Below are 15,886 nucleotides of genomic sequence, written 5' to 3'. Positions count from 1 at the left end.
TACCGTCTACTACCAGAATGCCCGCAGTCTACGCACAAAACTCTGCGAATTTCTCAAAGCCACGTCAATTAGTCACTACGATATCATCTGCATCACCGAAACTTGGCTCCAGCCCGCTATACATGATGGTGAGGTGCTGGACTTACAACATTTATCGCAGAGATCGTAACCAGGCAACGAGTGTTTGTGGGCGTGGTGGACGTGTGCTCATAGCTACAAAACGGCACATTCAAGTATAATCGATTCAAATCAAGGAGAACAATATTGAGGAATTCTTTATTAAAATTAAGATTAACAATGACAACCTTATTTTAGGCTGTGTATATATACCACCACATACCACGTACGAAGCCTATCTCACGCACGTATCTCTTTTCTTTCCGATAGCTTCCAGAATGTCAGTCTATTGGTCCTTAGTGACTTCAACATGGCAAGTAGCTCACCCAAAAATGAATGCACGAGATTGTTATACGACAGCTATTCTACATCCGGATGCAAGCAAAGCAATCATGTATTCAATGAACAGGGAAACTTACTCGACCTTTGCTTCAGCAACACCGACACAATCCCGTATGGTACTGTTGCTGTGGTTCATGAGGATAAGTATCACCCGGCCCTAGCCTGTCAGCTCAACTTCCAGCCTAGCTTAACACCGGTCGGTATCCCTAACTATGCTTTCAAGAAGGCGGACTATGCCAGCTTGAATTTCTTTTTTTATGAGAACCAATTGGACAGATTTATACCAGCAAGAATCTGTTGATAAACTGCGTTGGCTCTACAACATTATTCAGGAAGGTGTTACCCAATTCGTGCCGGTTTACTTCAGTAAACCCAGTAGATTTCCACATTGACTTTCTAGGGAATTGACTGAGAAAATCATCCTGAAAAAAGCAGCGCACACACAGTATAAAACACAGAAAATCAGGCTAAACTACACACCCTTGAGTAACCTGAGACAATAGTGCAAAAATCTCTGCATCAAGTATTATAATGTGTATGTTGATAAGGTAGAAAGCCTTCTGGAATTATATCAAAGATAAGAAGCGAGGAAACAGTGACATTCCAGCATCCATGGTCTGATATGGTTTTCATATTATTTATTTCTTTATTCTTTATTCAAGTGCTTTGGCATAAACAATATTTTTTGTTTTTCTATTTGTTTTTGAGTAAATATATAATGCTGTTGGCTTCCCAACACGTGAACACCCAACGTATAGTTGACCATGGATGAATACTGGTTCTTCTAAATTCATCCCGCATATTTCTAAAGTTTGCCCTTGTGATTTATTGATAGTTATTGCAATTGCTAAACGAATGGGCAGTTGCAAACGCTTGAATTCAAATGGCAATTCAGGTGGAATCATTGGAATTCTCGGTATTAGAACGTCTCCATTCTTGAAGTTGCCAATTAAAATAGTTGCTTCGATAACATTATTCATCAATCGATTGACTACAAGTCTAGTTCCGTTACATAGCAGCTTTGTTCAAATTGATGTCTCTTGGTCGATTTGATCTGGACCGTGCCATTCGTTGCCGATTTGCTTCATTTTCTTCTTGACGTTCTTCTGATGTCGCGTTATTCCGAGCATTTCTCATGCGCCTATTATTATTTGTCGAGCGACTAATATGAATACGCGATTGTCTTGGCATTTGTACTGTAATAAACATTATTGTAATTATGGTATTCTGAAATTTTGTGGATTATATTTTTTGTTTTTTTATTTTTTTTTATCATTTGATTCACTCATGGCGCATCGTAGTTTATCGCATATGAACCGAAAAAATAAATCCACTAAATTTGATGAAAACTTACATTAATTAATTCCAATTTACCACGTGAAAATTCCTAAATGTATAAGAAAAATATAAGCACGTGAGCGATTGTTAATTGAAAAAATAATAAATTTCTTTTTTCTTTTTGACGATTGTTTCTTAGTTATTCATTTGCGTTGATTTGAAATTTAAAAAAAGCCTTTTTTCATGATCATCAAGTGTTAACAATGTGTGTAAGTTTGGTTTAATTCGGCGCAAAGACACGGCGGGTCCACGTTTTGACCTATAATTCGAGCCCTATCCACCAATAGGCATCCAAACTATACGTAAACCATCTTCAATACCTACTTAACAATGTGTGTAAGTTTGGTTTAATTCGGTGCAAAGACACGGCCGGTTAGCGAACACACACAAAAAGTTGACTTTATTTTATACTAGCAAACCCGGCCCGCTTCGCTGGGCAAATACACGGTGGATCCACGTTTTGGCATATATTTCGAGACCCTAGTCATCAATAAGTATGAAAATTACCCCATATTAAAGCACTTATCAACAGCTTTCATTTGATACCCATATTGTACATACACAACCAAAGGTTACCCGGGTCCACGTTTTGACCTATATCTCGAGACCCTAGTCACGGAACGGTATGAAAAATAGTCTATACTATAGAAATCATTAACAGCTTCCATTTGCTACCCATATTGTACATATACGTCCGAAGGTTACCCGGGTCCACGTTTTGACCTATTTCTCGAGACCCTATCTACCAATAGGTATTCAAACTATACGGAAACCATCTTCAATACCTACTTAACAATGTGTGTAAGTTTGGTTTAATTCGGTTTAAAGACACGGTGGGTCCACGTTTTGGCATATATTTCGAGACCCTAGTCATCAATAGGTATGAAAATTAACCCGTATTAAAGCACTTAACCACAGCTTTCATTTGATATCCATATTGTACAAACATATTCTAGGGTCCACGTTTTGGTCTCTATCTCGAGACCCTAGTCACGGAGCGGATGGAAATACTCTGAACTAAAGCATTCACCAACAGCTTCCATTTGATACCCATATTGTACATACACATCCCCAGGTTACCCGGGTCCACGTTTTGACCTATATCTCGAGACCGTATCTACCAATAGGTATCCAAACTATACGGAAACCATCTTCAATACCTCCTTAACAATGTGTGTAAGTTTGGTTTAATTCGGTGCAAAGACACGGTGGGTCCACGTTTTGGCATATATTTCGAGACCTTAGTGATCAATAGGTATGAAAATGACCCCGTATTAAAGTACTTATCAACAGCTTTCATTTGATACCCATATTGTACATACACATCCCCAGGTAACCCCTGTCCACGTTTTGACCATTTTCCCGGCAATTATTCGAATTTTTCTCACCTTTTAAACCTTCCCTAGACCTTCACGAATAATTCAAGACCAAGATAAGATAAATACGTTCAGCCGTTCTCGAGTTTTAAGCGAATATAGGGACAGATTTTCACATTTATATATATAGACTAGCAAACCCCGCCCGCTTCGCTGGGCACACTAAAATAGAATAGATATGGTTTAGAACAGAAAAGATATGGTTTTCATATTATTTATTTCTTTATTCTTTATTCCAGCGCTTTGGCATACACAATATTTTTTGTTTTTCTATTTGTTTTTGAGTAAATATATAATGCTGTTGGCTTCCCAACACGTGAACAGCCAACGTATAGTTGACCATGGGTGAATACTGGTTCTTCTAAATTCATCCCGCATATTTCTAAAGTTCGCCCTTGTGATTTATTGATAGTTATTCCAAATGTTAAGCGAATGGGTAGTTGCAAACGCTTGAATTCAAATGGCAATTCAGGTGGAATCATTGGAATTCTCGGTATTAGAACGTCTTCATTTGATGCCCATATTGTACATACACAACCAAAGGTTACCCGGGTCCACGTTTTGACCTATATCTCGAGATCCCAGTCACGGAGCGGCATGAAAAATACTCAGAACTAAAGCATTCACCAACAGCTTCCATTTGATACCCATATTGTACATACACATTCTAGGCTCCACGTTTTGGTCTCTATCTCGAGACCCTAGTCACGGAGCGGCATGAAAAATACTCTGAACTAAAGCATTCACCAACAGCTTCCATCTGATATCCATATTGTACATACACATTCTAGGCTCCACGTTTTGGTCTCTATCTCGAGACCCTAGTCACGGAGCGGCATGAAAAATACTCTGAACTAAAGCATTCATCAACATCTTCCATTTGATACCCATATTGTACATACACATTCTAGGCTCCACGTTTTGGTCTCTATCTCGAGACCCTAGTCACGGAGCGGCATGAAAAATACTCTGAACTAAAGCATTCACCAACAGCTTCCATCTGATATCCATATTGTACAAACACATTCTAGGCTCCACGTTTTGGTCTCTATCTCGAGACCCTAGTCACGGAGCGGCATGAAAACTACTCTGAACTAAAGCATTCACCAACAGCTTCCATTTGATACCCATATTGTACATACACATTCTAGGCTCCACGTTTTGGTCTCTATCTCGAGACCCTAGTCACGGAGCGGCGTGAAAAATACTCTGAACTAAAGCATTCACCAACAGCTTCCATTTGATACCCATATTGTACATACACATTCTAGGCTCCACGTTTTGGTCTCTATCTCGAGACCCTAGACATTTTCCAGGAGACCAAATTGTGAATCTAAACCATTCTCGAATCCCATTGAACACACGCAAAAAATTTCATCAAAATCGGTTCAGTCGTTTAGGAGGAGTTCAGTGACAAACACACGAACATAAGAAATATATATATAAAGATATAGTGAAAATTTGGAATCAAAAATCGCGAGATTTTTTATTCCAAATGTTTGCCTGCGGCGCTATTTTTTTTTTTTTAAATAAAATATATGTATGTATGTGTATATATATCTTCTTCTTAATTGGGGCTATAACCGCTTACGCGATTTTGGCCGAGTTTAACAAAGCGCGCCAGTCGTTTCTTTCTCGTGCTAACCGGCGCCAGTTGGACACACCAAGTGAAGCCAAGTCTTTCTCCACCTGATTTTTCCAACGCAGTGGAGGCCGCCCTCTTCCTCTGCTACGACCAGCTGGTACCGCATCGAATACTTTCAAAGCCGGAACGTTTGTATCCATTCGGACGGCATGACCCAGCCAACAAAGCCGCTGGATCTTTATTCGCTGCGCTATGTCTATGTCGTCGTAAAGCTCATACAGCTCATCATTCCATCGTCTGCGATATTCGCTGTTGCCAACGTGCAAAGGTCCAAAAATCTTACGCAGAGTTTTTCTCTCGAACACTCCAAGTGTCGCTTCATCGGATGTTGTCATCGTCCAAGCTTCTGCGCCATACGTTAGGACGGGCATGATGAGAGTCTTGTAGAGTGTTAGTTTTGTTCGTCGAGAGAGGACTTTACTACTCAATTGCCTACTTAGTCCAAAGTAGCACTTGTTGGCAAGAGAGATTCTACGTTGGATTTCAAGGCTGACATTTTTATCGGTGTTAATGCTAGTTCCTAAATAGACGACCTCGAAATTATAACTGTCTACAGTGACGTGGGTGCCGATACGCGAGTGCGCCGACCGTTTGTTTGAAGACAGGAGGTACTTCGTTTTGTCCTCGTTCACCACCAGACCCATTCGCTTTGCATCTTTATCCAGTTTGGAGAAGGTAGAACTAACAGCGCGGTTGTTAAGGCCGATGATGTCAATATCATCGGCATACGCCAGCAATTGTACGCTCTTATAAAAAATTGTGCCTGAGCGATTAAGTTCTGCGGCTCGTACGATGCTCTCCAACATCAGGTTAAAGAAGTCACACGACAGCGAGTCACCCTGTCTGAAACCTCGTTTGGTATCAAACGGCTCGGAGAGGTCCTTCCCAATTCTGACGGCGCTGCTGGTGTTGAGCAACGTCATCTTACATAGCCGTATTAGTTTTGTGGGGATACCAAATTCAGACATCGCGGCATACAGGTAACTCCTTTCCGTACTGTCGAATGCAGCTTTGAAGTTGACGAAAAGATGGTGTGTGTCGATTCTCCTTTCATGAGTCTTTTCCAAGATTTGGCGTATTGTGAATATTTGGTCGATGGTAGACTTTCCAGGTCTGAAGCCACAATGATAAGGTCCAATCAGTTGGTTGATGGTGGGCTTCAGCCTTTCACACAATACGCTCGCTAGAACCTTATAGGCGATATTTAGAAGACTAATCCCGCGGTAATTGGCACAAATTGTAGGATCGCCCTTCTTATGGATTGGGCAGAGCACACTTAAATTCCAATCGGCAGGCATGCTTTCATCCGACCATATTTTGCATAGAAGCTGATGCATGCACCTTACCAGCTCCTCGCCGCCATGTTTGAGTAGCTCACCCGGCAGTCCGTCGGCGCCTGCGGCTTTGTTGTTCTTTAGCCGCATTATCGCTATTCTCACCTCGTCATGATCGGGTAGCGGAACGACAATTCCGTCGTCAACGATTGGGGTATCGGGATCTTCACATTCTCTGTGACATGCGCAGCTGTCACCGTTTAACAGGTTCGAGAAGTGTTCCCTCCATAATTTAAGATTGCTCTGTACGTCAGTCACCAGATCGCCGTCTTTGTTCTTACAGGAAAAGTCCCCGGTCTTAAAACCTTCTGTAAGCCGCCGAACTTTCTGGTAAAATTTTCGGGCGTTGTTCCTGTTGGCCATCATCTCAAGCTCTTCGCACTCACGTATTTCGGCCTCTCGTTTCTTCTTTCGGATAATACGTCTCTCTTCCTTTTTCAGCTCTCTGTAGCGATCCCACATGGCTCGCGTTGCGCCCGATCGCAGCGTGGATCTATAGGCGGCATCCTTTCTTTCTGCGGCAGCATGACATTTCTCGTCGTACCAATTGTTTTTTCGGGCTCGCCGGAATCCGATATTTCTTCGGCGGCGGTACGTAGAGAACGAGAAATGTTGCTCCATTGTTCGTGGATGCCGGTTTGTTGGGCAGTACTCTCTGAGAGCAGGAGTGAGAGTCGAGTGGCGAATCTTCTGGCTGTCTGTTGTGATTGCAGCTTTTCGATGTCGAACATTCTTTGCGTAGGTAGATGCACGTTTTTTGCTGCACAGAGGCGTGTGCGCAGTTTGGCTGCAACAAGGTAGTGATCCGAGTCAATGTTGGGTCCTCGGATCGTACGTACATCTAATACACTAGAAGCGTGTCTTCCATCTATCACAACATGATCGATTTGGTTTCGTGTTTTTCGATCAGGTGCTGCAGACTACCATGTTTCGGGCCCCGACGAAGTCGATCAGCCTCTGTCCGTTACCGGATGTTTCGTTGTGCAGGCTGAATTTTCCGACTGTGGGACCAAAAATTCCCTCCTTGCCGACCCTGGCGTTGAAGTCGCCAAGCACGATTTTTATGTCGTGGCGGGGGCAGCGCTCATAGGAACGTTCCAGGCGCTCATAGAAAGAATCTTTGGTCGCATCGTCCTTCTCTTCCGTTGGGGCGTGGGCGCAAATTAGCGATATGTTAAAAAAACAGGCTTTGATGCGGATTGTTGCGAGACGCTCGTCCACCGGAGTGAACGACAGTACTTGGCGACGAAGTCTCTCTCCCACAACAAATCCGACACCGAATTTGCGCTCCTTTACATGGCAGCTGTAGTAGACGTCACAAGGTCCTATGGTTTTCTTTCCTTGCCCCGTCCATCGCATCTCTTGGATGGCAGTGATGTCAGCCTTTACTCTCACGAGGACATCAACCGGCCGGGCAGAGGCACCTTCCCCATTAAGGGACCGGACATTCCAGGTGCATGCCCTCAAATCATAGTCCTTAGTTCGTTTGCAGGGGTTGTCATCAGTATAGGGAGGTCTCATCCGAGGCTTTTTTAAAGTTTTCATTGGGGGGATTTTTAAGTGGCGGGTCCCAAACCCAACGCACAACCAGCTATCCTGGAATGTTTCCCCTTCTCACTTAAGCTCACTCCCGAACGGGTGTTCGGAAGCTACCTAGAGGATACGTGGGCTAATCCCGGCCGTTGTGAGCTGCTTGAACCATATGCAGAAGAATCGTCCTGGCCATTCCCAAGTGAATGGCGATCAGTAACTTTCCCCACTTGCGTGGACTGCCGCGAGACCTGTTCACTCTTTGTCCTACCGATTCCTCTTTATCCTTCAATTTTTCCTTGCATCAGCAGTTTTAAAATATCATACTTGTCACCTCTTGTTATGTGTCCGAAATAAGCTACTTTTATCCTTTTTATGTCCGTAAGCATGTTCCTAGCGGTTTGCATTCTATTTAGCACTACGTCATTTAATATTTTCTCATTCCATCTTATTCTCAACATTTTTCTATAGCACCACATTTCAAAAGATTCTAGTCGATCTATGCTTACGGTTTTCAATATCTAGGCCTCGCATCCATATAAGAGTGTTGACCATACATAACATTTAAAACAACCCTTGTCTCACTCCTCTGTAGATTTTTGACTCTCTTGTGGTGCTGTCTCCGAATCTAATTTCTGCAGTCTGATTCCAATATAAATTTTGTATACATTTGACGTCATATTTGTTTATGTCCAAGTCTTTCATTACTTCAAAAAACTTGTTATGTTGTAAAGCGGTTTTCAGTAAGAGCGCTTCAACTTTTGTTTTGAATAAAACACAAACGGTTTGACTTTTTTAACTAATTTTTTTTTTATTATAGAGTTTGAACATAACATTTAAGTATGAAATTCGATTTCTTTTGCATGACCACCGCGTGCACTTTTTACGAAGTCCAATCGTTGAACCCAATTTTCGACCACTCTTTTGCATAAATCGGCCGAAATTTCAGCAATTTCGCGTTCAATATTGGCTCTGAGCTCACAAATCGTCGCCGGCATGTTACTGTAGACCAATGACTTCACATAACCCCAAAGAAAATAGTCTAGAGGCGTCAAATCACACGAGCGCGGCGGCCATTAGACCGGTCCATTTCTGGAAATAATGCGCTCATCGAACTTACTCTTCAACAAATCAATTGTAGCGTGTGCTGTGTGGCTTGTGGCCCCGTCCTGTTGAAACCACATGTCGTCTAAGTCCATACCATTCAATTGCGGCCAAAAATAATCGTTTATCATGTCGCGGTATCGATTTCCATTCACAGTAACGTGGCGATCGTTCTCGTCAACGAAAAAATATGAGCCAATTACGCCGCCGGCATGTAAACCGCACCAAACAGTGATTTTTTCGGGATGCAACGGTGCCTCATGAATCACGTGTGGATTGCTTTCTGCCCAGTAACGCTGGTTGACAAAGCCATTGAGCCAAAAGTGAGCTTCATCACTGAAGATGATTTTTTGGAAAAAATCTGGATCATTTTCGAGTTGATCTTTAGCCCAATTTACGAATCGACGTCGCTTCAAATGGTCAAACGGCTTCAGTTCTTGTGTCAGCTTGATCTTGTACGGATGTAGGCCAAGATCTTTTCGCAAAATTCGCCACAATGACGACACAGAAAGGCCCAATTGTTGAGAACGTCGTGTGAGCGACACATTTGCGTCTTCTTGAACTGAAACCCTGGCGGCAGCAATATTTTCAACACTTCGTACACTTCTTGCTCTCACTGGCACCGGAACATTATGTAGCGAAAACGTAGATACAAATTTTTTCACTAGACGGTCGATTGTCGAACAGGATGGCTTGTTAAATGGACCGTAAAATGGCCGTAATTCTCTTAAAGTAGCAGCAACAGAACGATTATTTTCATAAAAAATTTGCACAATTTGCAATCGTTGCTCAAGTGTGTAGCGTTCCATGATGAAATGTATACTAATGAAGTTTACAAATGACAAGCGAAAAATAAAAAATATTCCGTCGTTCGCCCTCCCTATCGGAAAAAAGTTGCTGCGAACCTATTGTAAAACGCTATATTTTGTCAAAGGCTTTCTAGTAGTCTATGAAACACATGCAGATATCTTGGTTGGCTTCCTGTGACTTTTGTGTAAGCATTTGAAGGCCGCCTTAGCCGAATGGGTTGGTGCGTGACTACCATTCGGAATTCATAGAGAGAACGTAGGATCGAATCTCGGTGAAACACCAAAATTAAGAAAAATATTTTTCTAATAGTGGTCGCCCCTCGTTAATTTGAATTACTCTATTTGTGTCTTAATTTTTGTTATAATTCTGTTCTGAGGTAGTTGACTATGACTAATCCTTCGATTTGCTATTACTTCATTATAGGTCCCTTTGTCATTAAAATTAATTTTCTACTTTTTAGTTCGATTAGCAATAAAAGCGTGTTTTTTTAGTTTTTTAAGCTATATTTTATTTCGTTTATATTCGTCAATGTTTAGGCTCCAATATTTCCTTCTCTCATTCATCAAGTTCAGAATGTCATCATTCATCCATTTTTCTTTTGCTATATTAATTTTTGTTCCTAGTGTATTAGTTGTCAGTATTGTTATCTTGTCAGCAGTATTATTCCAGCATTCAATCGGATTTTCACCAGTATTGCAACTTGTCAATAATTCATTTAGCTTGTTTTGGAAGTCATTTCTAATATCGTCGTTTTCCAATTTTTGTAATCGATATGTGATTTTTTTTGTTTTGTTTTCCGTGATGTTAATCGAGTTGGTATCGTTGCCAGCAATAAGTTATGATCAGAAGGAACGTCTGCGCCTGGTAGAGTTTTAGCACGTATCATAGATGATTTAAATCTTTCGTTAATCAAGATGTAGTCAATTTGATTACGTTTTATATTTCCCATTTCATCTTGTGGTGGTTTCCATGTGTACAGCCGTCTCTCTGGTAATTTATAATACATGTTACCAATGATGAATTTTTCTCCTTGACAAAATTGCACTAGTCTATTTCCTCTTTCATTTCTGTCTCCTAGACCGAATTTTCCAGTCACATTTGTTGTTTCCCCTTTTCCTACTTTTGCATTGAAGTCGCCCATTTTTATATCATGTTTCTTAGTCATCATTAGAATTTTTTTAAGGTCATTATGAAAACATTCAATTCGACATCAGAACAGTCAACATTGGGAGCATATACTTGGGTAATATTTAAATCAACTGGATTTGTTTTCAATTTTAGGATCGCCATCCTGTCAGAGTATCGCTAACTTTCCCCCAATGCTTTTTCGTGATCATAATGCCTACTCCTCTTCTATGTCTTGAAGAGTAATTTCCTGAGTAATAAAAGTGTACGCCTTTTTCTATGCAGCCGTTTGATTGCCACCACCTTTCGCTTATACCGAGAAAGTCTAGTTTCAGTCTGTTAAATTCACAGATTGTGTTATCTAATTTACCTGTTTCGTATAAACTTCGTACATTCCATGTCGCAATATTTAAGTTCCTTAAGTGTTTCATAATATTTTTACTCTTATTATTTGTGTGTTTTTTGTATTTGCCATGAGAGAGTGTACCTTCAGTGGTTTCCCGTTGCCTTCTGAAGGATTATTCATTTGAATAGTTTTTGACTGCTAATATCTTATTGGCCCCTATTATGAGTTGCATTCGATCTTCGATATTCGTTGGTTGTCGAAGATCGAAAATCGAATGTCAATTTGGTATTATGAGCGGTGCAACGCTGTCGAAATTTTCGTTGTATACCGAATTTAGAGTCGAATGCAATTTTGCTTTCGATTGTGTAGCGTATTGTGGGAAAACTTGTTAAAATGTAAGTTGTTTGCGATTATTTATGGTTTTATAGTAACCAAATAATAAATATATACTAATTTTGTTAATATTATGCAGGTCGAAAGTCGTGAGTACCAAACAGCAATTAGAAAGGCTAGTTGCATTAATGGAAGAGAATCCACAATTCGCAAAATGGATTTCCACCAAAGTACAAGCAGCAAAAAAATGGGAGGAATTTACAACGGAGCTGAATTGCTTGGGACCACCAGTTAGAACGGCAGCAAAATGGATTAAGGTTAATAATGGTTTTTTTGGTGGTTTTTTGATGTTTATAGAAATACATTTTTATTTTCCCTTGGCAGGTATGGGCTTAAATACGTAGAGGAACTGAAATACATATTTTTTTCGAATGACGAATAATTGAATAAAGAAAATTTATAACAAAAATAAAACAGAAACTGTGGCGTAAAGGTTTCTATTTAATACTTTTTAGATTTTTCTATAATATTCCAAGAATTTCATTTCTTATGTTTTCTGCTTCTCCGTTATTTGGCTCCACTTCAATATCTTCAGCATCATCGTTGAGGGTCTCATCGGATAACTCTTCATCCGGAAGTTGAACATTATAAAACAAGCAAATGTTGTGCAAAGCTGCACACACATTAATAATTTGTGTTGCTTTTTTTGGATAATAGAGAAGAGCTCTTGGTTCGGGTGCACTGCTGCAACTGGTTTTCTGTACTGGACAGTAGGTTCATAAACGCCTCTTTAGATAATCCAAAGTTCTTTAAAAAACTGTAAGGAAATTTCTGTAATATCATCGAGCGATGAATCGTCGAACCACAACTCCGTTGTACTCATTTTCACAAAAAATACTTTTTTTAACTTTTAAAATTGTTGTTAGCAAAGAATTTCAACACAATCGGGTTTTCTTTTATTTTGATTTGCTGTATCAGCTGAGAAAAATTATCTATTGTAAATGCGTCGAGCGATCGAAATTCACAATAGTCCTATTCTTCAACGAATGAGCACCATAATACCAAATGAAAATTCGTTCGATCAGCACTTTCGACTATAGTCGAAGATCGAATGTTGCTCATAATAAGGGCCATTATCTTTTGTTTTTTCGTTAAATGTCTTATATACACTAGGCATTGTTTACTTGTATAAACATGGCTGTCGTCTAGCCCCAAATTGAATTTTTCGTTTGTTCTTATACAATTAATACATTTATTTTTGAGGTCGCCTTTGCACTTACTTGTTTTATGTTTTCCAAAGCATCTGCTGCATGTTTCTTCGTTTTTACATTCTAGTGATTTGTGGTTGTATCCTTTACATTTAAAGCACACCGTCACGTCAACTCCGCCATACACCTTGCATTTTTCCCATCCAATACTGACTTTTTCAATTTTTAGGGGGCTCGAGAAATGTTCTTCAACCACTTCCAGTATGGCATTGTAATATGTTTTATTATTTTTTTGGACCGCTTATTGTTTCAAGCCCTTTATTTCACCTTGCTCCATACATTTGTTTTGCTTCTTCAAACATTCTAATAAATCTTCATTGTTCTGTTCGAAAGCCATACCTGTTATCATCAGTTTTGGCTTACATTTAATTATTTCTTTCCTTATTTTTCACACTATTTATTATCATAGTCCCATTTTGACGTGTTTTTGTGTCAGCGAAGTTTAGCTCTTTAGGGTTCATTTTATTATTCAAGTCTTGTTTTGTTTTATTACTTGTTTGTTTTGTTTTTGGTTTTATTATAATAGGCACACGTTTTTTCAATTCTGGTATATTCTTTGTTTTGTTTGGGTCATTGTTGAGTTTTAACATGTTTGCATATGTGTTTTTGTTTTTTCTACTACCAATGTTTTGATTTCTTTACATAGTTTTTCACTCTCTTTACCCGCAGGTTCAGTTTGCTCATTTCATTTGTTCCGCTACCTTTCTTATTTTTGTTATTTCTTCAACATTTTGTTGAATTTTTATACTCGCCGTCATTTTGGACTATGCTGATGGTCCGTTTGTTTACTTTTTGGGCCGATTATGTTTTTTTTTCCCCCGCACTTTTTAATTTCACTGTTTATTTGCTTGCTATTTAATTTCAACCGACTTCAATAACTCAGTTTAACGTAAGCAATTAAAAAATCACAATTTTATTCGCCACCGATACGGAGTCTCTATCTCACTTTTGTATTAATGTGAATGTATGATATAAAATATTGATTTTGATATCACTACCTTAATTATCTTTATCACAGAGCGATTCGAAAACACGTCCGTCTTTCCCGATAATTAACTATATATTTGCTTATTGTACTAAAATATCGGTGCAGAGAATTGTACAGTATGTCAAGAGTGAGTTTTAACATCGAAAATAAATTCCATTTTTCGACTTCAATTGAAAAAAAGTAGCACTCTTTTATTTATCTTTGACTTCTTTTTTGTACTAATTCATACATATTCACAACATTTAAAGACAATTAATAAAAAAAACTTGAAACTTTTGGGAAAACAACTAAAGCAACAAAAACAGCACTATTTTTAACACTTTCAATAAACTGTTTTTACATTTTGCCTTTTCAATTTCTTTAGAGTGTGTTGCGCGATTAACTTCGATTTACCGTTATCTCTGCTTTGTAATGATCACTATAATGCTTTCGTTTTATCATTCGATGAAAAATGTTTGCTTTATTTGGACTTCAAATTTGAATACTGTGCTTTTAAAATGCCTGGCAAAAGGTTACCCTTTGATTGGTATTATGGAATTATTATATTATATTTACCACATGGCTAAAAGAGTTCAGCAATTGTATGAAATGTTTTCGGTAATACGTCAGAAAGTTTATAATGTTATAAATCGAGCAGACAAAGAGGGAAGATTAGAGCAAAAGCGTGCAGGTGGGTCTACAACTAAAATTACTAAAAATAAACAAAATTTTAAATTTAACAAGATAAAGATCCAAAACATAGGAAGCATAATGTGCAGATGTGGCTTTTCTACAATTGCGGTAAAGTTATAAATACACCAGTATGGAGTCCCGACATAAACGTGACCAAAAACTTGTGAGCCTTTTTGAAGCAAAGAATCGCTAAAAGACATCCAAAGAATGCAGCAGCATTAAAAACCAGTGTTGCCAACGCCAATAAATCTGAGTCGCTAAGGCCAATATTAAAAGTCGCTAGAAAGTCGCTAACTTCATCAGGGGCGGATCCTAAATTTCATTCTGAGAGGTGCATAAGAGGCCAGCTGCGGACTTAAAATTTTTAGATAAATAATAGGACTATGAATAAGTTCGTGCGGTTTTAGATGGCGTAACTTGATTATTATTCCATCGATCCACATTTCCAAACATTCATTGGAGAGCTACTGTCGTAAGGCACAAACGTCAGTATAAGTTTTTTAATATATTTGAAGCGTAAACAACAATATTTTTACCACACTTGAAAATGTCGAATTTCGTGCCAAATAATGTGTTTTTGCGGGAATTCTTCTTCATTATTTTAATATGAAGAAAAAAGCAGCCGAAAGTCATCGTATCTTGGTGGAAGTTTATGGTGAGCATGCTCTAGCTGAGCGAACGTGCCAGAAGTGGTTTGCACGCTTTAAAAGTGGTGATTTTGGCTTGGAAGACGAAGAACGCGAGGGTGCGCCGCCAAAGTTCATGGATACCGAATTGGAGGAATTGCTCGATCAAGATCCGGCTCAAACGCAAGAAGAGGTTGCAAAAACTTTGGGAGTTGATCAATCAAATCAAATTCCGAACGTTTAAAAGCCATGGGAATGATCCGAAAGGTAGGCCATTGGGTGCCGTATGAATTGAAGCCAAGAGACGTTGAACGCCGTTTTATGGCATGCGAACAACTGCTTCAGCGGCACAAAAGAAAGGGTTTTTTGCATCGAATTGTGACTGGCGATGAAAAGTGGGTCCATTACGACAATCCAAAACGTCGGGCAACGTATGGATACCCTGGCCATGCTTCAACATCGACGTCGGCGCAGAATATTCATGGCCTGAAGGTTATGCTGTGTATCTGGTGGGACCAGCTGGGTGTTGTGTATTATGAGCTACTGAAACCGAATGAAACGATTACGGGGGATGTCTACCGACGACAATTGATGCGTTTGAGCCGAGCACTGCGAGAAAAACGGCCGCAATACGCCGATAGACACGACAAAGTTATTTTGCAACATGACAATGCTCGGCCACATGTTGCACAAGTGGTCAAAACATACTTAGAAACGCTCAAATGGGATGTCCTACCCCACCCGCCGTATAGTCCAGACCTTGCGCCATCCGATTACTATCTCTTCCGATCGATGCAACATGGCCTGGCTGACCAGCACTTCCGTAATTACGATGAAGTCAAAAAATGGATCGATTCGTGGATTGCGGCAAAACCGACCGAATTTTTCACAAAGGGAATCCGTGAATTGCCAGAAAGATGGGAAAAAGTAGT

At 39.7% G+C, this 15,886-nt stretch overlaps 1 protein-coding gene across 3 annotated transcripts in view; it reads left to right on the top strand.

Moving 5' to 3' along the window:
• The window catches only part of LOC129250838 (UV excision repair protein RAD23 homolog A), an 85,458-nt gene that overhangs the window by 32,127 nt on the left and 37,445 nt on the right, over positions 1-15,886 (top strand). The gene's annotated exons all lie outside the window — the stretch shown is intronic.

This window comes from Anastrepha obliqua, chromosome 6 (genome assembly GCF_027943255.1).
Source record: "Anastrepha obliqua isolate idAnaObli1 chromosome 6, idAnaObli1_1.0, whole genome shotgun sequence".
Classification (NCBI taxonomy): domain Eukaryota; kingdom Metazoa; phylum Arthropoda; class Insecta; order Diptera; family Tephritidae; genus Anastrepha; species Anastrepha obliqua.
The sequence above is the reverse complement of the archived record's forward strand: the minus strand, read 5'-3'. Positions and strand labels throughout refer to the sequence as shown.